Raw genomic sequence first — 5,528 nt, 5'->3', positions numbered from 1 at the left:
AGAGATCAACACGACAATTGACTACACTGCGCCTAATGTTGCTGATCCTAAGTTGTCGACTGATCGCCGAGAACGTCTGGTCGCGACGCTGAAGAACTACGAGCAGATTCTGATTGCTAGTGGTAACGCACTGCCGCCGCCAGCCTACGGCGCGGTATGCGATATCGACACACAGTGGCACGCTCCAATTAAACAGCGTGCCCGGCGTGTGCCGCTACGATTTCTAGGCAAACTGTACGAGCTGCTGCGCGCTCTGCTGCGAGCTGGACTGATCGTTTTTTTTCAGATAGTCCATGGGCATCGCCGATCGTGATTGTGATGAAAAAGAACGGGCTGGACATCCGGCTCTGCATTAATTACAAGATGGTGAATGCTATCACCGCGATCATGGAGTATGCAATGCCGCTAGTCGACGACCTGTTAACAGATCTCGAGCGCTACCTATGGTTCTGCTCGCTGGATGCAGCAAGCGGCTTCTGGGCGGTCATGATGACCTTGCGAGCACGTAAAGTATCGGCGTTTGTTTGCGCACTCGGACACTTCGAGTGGTTGCGCATGCCCTTTGGATTAAAGAACGCGCCGATGATCTACCAGCGTATGATCGACAACGCTCTCTGGGGGTTCGTTCAACCTAAAGGAGGTTGGTTTGAATACTCGGAGAAGATGCGTTTAGCTGAAGAACAGGCCAAGGAACGTCGTGGGCCAAGCGCCGAGGGTTCGTTTCAAACGAAGCTCGCGGCAGACCGCGAAGCACCGGTAGAGACCGACCCTGTACTACAACTCGTCAACAGCCCCGTCGCTGACATGTTTACGAACGGGGAACCGGACGAATCATCGCTGGTACCTGTGTTTGGTCGACGGTCGTTTGTGGATGATATTTGCTTCGGTGGCGAGATTTCGACAGCTGCCTGGCGGCGCTGGACCGATTGCTGGCAAGATTTGCACAGTGTCGGATCAGCATTAGCTTCACCAAGAGTATCTTCTGCCAACCCAAGGTGGACTTTCTGTCGCATAAAATTTCGCCAGAAGGTATAAGAGCTGACCCCAAGAAGATTGCGGCCATCACCGAGCTTTCGTTTCCAACGAGTAAGAAGAGCATGCAGTCGTTTCTTGGAGCGGTTAATTACTACAGTCGCTTCATTCAAGACTTCGCGGTCTACGGGGCGGCGCTGTACCAGCTCAAGGATGAAGACTTTGCCGTTGAAGGTGGCCTTTCTGTGGCACGTCGTTCCTTCGAAAAGTTGAAGACGAGTGTTTCACATTCACCCATCCTCAGGCACTTCGATCGGTCGAAAGCAGTTCACGTCATGCTCTTTGCGAATGAATGGGCGTTGAGCACTACGCTAATGCAAGAGCATGAAGGCAAGTTACGCCCCGTTCGGTTCCTCGGTCGGGTGCTCAAGGAGGCCGAGATAAACTACCATCCTGCTGAGAAGGAAGTTTTGGCGTTACTTCTGCTGTTGAAGATCTGTTACGTCCAGCTGGCAGGAAAGACGCTACATGTCTATACACGATTATCGACGTTAGAGTGGGTGCATAAGTCGAAGTCTCTCTTCGGACGCGCGGTCCAGTTCGCAGTGCTGCTATCGCAGTGGCACCTGAAGGTGCAGCGCGTGAAGGAGAAGGATGTCGCCTTCGCGCAGCTACTGCAGTCAAGCATCACGAACTTCGTCGACCTGGAAGACTCGCTCGCGCCGGTGGCACCTCCAAACAAGGGTTCCCCGACTATTCGAATGGACCCCGCGTTGCTGTACGCCAAGCTTTCCCGTAATTACAGCGGATTCGTCATGTCTTTTGACGGATCAGCGAAGACAGAGAAGCACGGTGGCTACGGGAGTTGTTTCATGGGTGCTGTGGAGCCTTCCTGAGTGGAAGGTAGTGATTGCTGCAAACGCTTACCTCTCGGGCTCCACGGTGAATGAGGCAGAGTACACAGGGATGATTAACGGTGTCAAAGCTGCTATTGCGCACGGTGCCGAGGATTTAGTCATCGTTGGTGACTCAAGGCTCGCGATTCAACAATCACTAGGGGTGATCGCATGCAGGAAGGAAACTTTGCTAGCGCTGCTGAATACTCACAAGGAACTCACGGGCAAGCTTCGATCAGTTAAATATCTCCACGTTGTACGAGAATACAACGCTGCTGCGGATTCGTTAGCCACTGAAGCGCTGGAATCAAAAGTCAGTCGGGTCATCTTGGCTGAAACTCGCAAGTCGGAATTGGCATCGCTGAACCGCATCCAGGAAATGATCTACGAGCCGGATGAAGACTCGGTAGATGTTTCGTCACGAGGAGCAGAGCGTCAAGTACATGTACTGTCAGGCAGCGAGTCTTCAAAGTGGAAAACTTTCGAAAATTTCGTGGTTGATTACAGCTCACCGAAGTGCGATTATGGTAATATAGCAGTGATGACTCGGCGACAGACGAAAGCCAAGAAACGCGTCAGGTTTGCAGATGAACACTCGGAGGAGGTCTCAAAAGCTCAAGAACACAATGAAGAACGACGAGAGACGTCCACCGAAGATTCAATCGGCGAAGATTTGCCAGACCATCCTCACAAGACTGTACCAGCGGCATTTCCCGATGCGGAAGATGTTGACCCGGTAACGATACAGCGGGAACGACGCAGACGGATACTGGTGGCACAAGACGAGGAGCAGAAGTGGTTTAACATCAAGAAGGTGCTTCAGGGCCAAGGAGAAGAGCTGAGTTACAAAGAAGCTCGAGATGCCTGGAAGTATGCTGACCGGTTCGTATTGTCTGAAGACGGCGTGCTTCACTATCTTGGATTGAATCGTCGGTACGACCACGGTTGGCAAGAGGAGACCAAGCTGCGGCTTGTGGTACCAACAACGATGATTCAAGAGGTCTTGCAGAACTGTCACGACTCGCTGGAAGGAGGACATCAAGGTGTGGTGAGAACGTTCCATCGCGTTAAGTCCGATTATTATTGAATCGGCTTGTACGCTGACGTGGAGAAGCATGTGAGTCATGTCCAGATTGCAGCTCGAGTAAAAGCCGTCCACAGCTTCGTGGATACTCACCTGGCAATGTACTAGCCGAACGACCTTTCCAGATCGTCTCGATGGATTTTGTGATCCCACTACCGAAATCTCGCAGGGGCAACACCGCGTTGCTCCTATTTCAGTGCTCGTTCACGGGGTTCGTTATTGCCAAGGCTATGTCGGATACGACTGCACTGAGTGTTGCCCAAGTGTTCGAGGAATGTGTGTACCGACGGTTCGGAGCCCCGTCACTGATAAGGCACGACCGCGACCCACGCTTCATGAGCGAGGTTTTCCAAGCGTTCGCAGAGATGATGCAGTCAAGATCGCGAGCAACTTTGAGCTATCGGCCACAGGCTAATGGACAGCAGGAACGCTCGGTGAAGTCAGTGATGGGTTCCGTACGGGTGTACGCGGAAGACCCTCTACAGCAAGATTGGGACGAAATCGCGGAGAAGCTAGTATTTGCTATTAATACTTCTCAAGACACTACGAGGAAGGAAACGCCGTTCTACCTCGTTCACGGTTGGGATGCTCAGTCGACGTTGAGGGCAATGTCGTCATCACTCAAACGAGGACTCGGCAAGCAGTCCGACGCACTGGCGTGGCGGCGTGAGATCAATCGACAACATGAGGTCGCCCTCACTATGGCCAAAGATTATCAGGCCGTAGAAAGGGAGCGAATGGCTAAAAAGCATAATGATGCTCTGAGTCGACTGGAAAAAGCTGCTGTACCTCAACCAAGTGAAAACGAAGACTCGGCGGACCCCCTAGAAGCTTCAGAAGAGATGGAAGATCCTGCAAGAGCCCCACCGAGATCTCTTTTTGAGATTGGGAGCCGGGCGTGGTTGTACATGGAACGCGTCAAACCGGGCTTGACGAAGAAATTAGCTCACCGATGGCATGGACCTTTTCGGATCAAGCGCAAGGTGGAAGAGTTTGCGTACGAGCTGGAATTGCCTGACCGAAGTGGGTATCGCTTCTACCCAGTAGTGCATGTGGCGAGGCTCAAGGCTGTCAACGAGTTCAACAGTCGACCGAACACTCGGTTGGTACTAGACGCGACTAATGAAGCAAGACTCGACTTCGATGCGGAATTGTTGCCTGAGGACAGCTGGGGACCAGATCAAGTTGCCGGTGAATATGAAGTCGAGACCATCCTCGACGACAGAACACCACTGTCAACGAGCACGGAGCGTGCTGTACGCGAGTTCAAAGTCAAGTGGGTTGGTTATGAAGATCCAACTTGGGAACCAGCATCCAACTTGTCATGTGGAGGTCTGATGTACGACTATTTGCGAGCCAAGAAGAGCGAGAATCGGCTGCAGATGGCGCAAGTGGCGGACGAAGACTAGCGTGACTAGATCACGTGTGAACTGTCCACAGGGCGATGCAGCCTACGAAAAATGTTACTGCAACGACAAATTGACATGAACATGATTACGATGTGGAAGTGGATTAAGAATACGAAAACATGAATGCCGACCGGAGAGCGACCACTGAAAACGAAGTCACGCGGGACACCTCAACAGTTAGCTGAGATGCTGGAGAACGTCGTGGAACGTGCAGCGAGGATTCAAATCGATTCCAAGTGCCTGGCCGCGGTGGCCAAGAGTGCCAACGAAGTCGAGTCACCACTCTCCTTCTCCTCTGCATCAGGAGCCGGAACCTCGGCAGATGGAGCTGAAGCCGGACCCTGCGAGTCCTCGGTACCAGCTTCAACAGGAGCAGCAGCCAGAGCGGGACGTGGAGTACCCGGTAGTCAAACAACGAGCGCCAGGTCGGAATAAGTTCGGTTGAATCGAGAGACGGGTCAACGATCACGCTCATCCACGAAACGCGTACCACGAGGATTGAAAAGCTCCGGATTACGCTGGCACGGGAAATACGTGGTGTTGGCTGATGCGGGGTATTCATCCATCCAGTACGCCAGGGCTGACGAGCGTCGAGAGCCGGAACTTCGGAAAGCCAGTCAGATGTCCGAGGTGCGAACGACAAGTTTTCGATGGGGTACCACGGCTTCGACGGCTCCAAAAGCAGTTCGGGACGAATGAACGGCACGCTGGAAGCACTAGAGGAAACCGAGTCACGACTCCACGCCATGTACTGCTCACGGTACTTGTTACGAAAACGATCGGCACGACGGTCGCGCTCACTGAAAAGCTTCTTCAACACAGCTCTCAGTTCCTTCAAGCGTTCCTTGTCATGGCCAACCTTTTTAGCTTCGTCAGCGAGACCTCGTTCAATACCAGCTAACGGAAGCCAGTGGAGACGCTCCCACAATGCGAACCCGAGGTCACCTTGCTTACCACCGTCACCCCGAAGGTTCGCCCAGATCATCTTGAGACGGGTCTCAATCGGAGCACGCTTGGAGATGGGGACGCTTGGATTGAAGTCAACAGTGTCGAAGAGACAAGCTTGAAGAGGATAGAGCTGCCGAAGCTGCTGGTACGGGTGATCAGGATGCGAATAATCAAAGAACGCTTGAAGACCCTCCAACGTTGTACGCACGGTCACCTCAC

The sequence above is a fragment of the Phytophthora infestans genome, genomic scaffold (assembly GCF_000142945.1).
Source record: "Phytophthora infestans T30-4 supercont1.93 genomic scaffold, whole genome shotgun sequence".
In the NCBI taxonomy this organism is placed as follows: Eukaryota; Oomycota; class Peronosporomycetes; order Peronosporales; family Peronosporaceae; genus Phytophthora; species Phytophthora infestans.
This window is presented reverse-complemented; position numbering follows the sequence as displayed.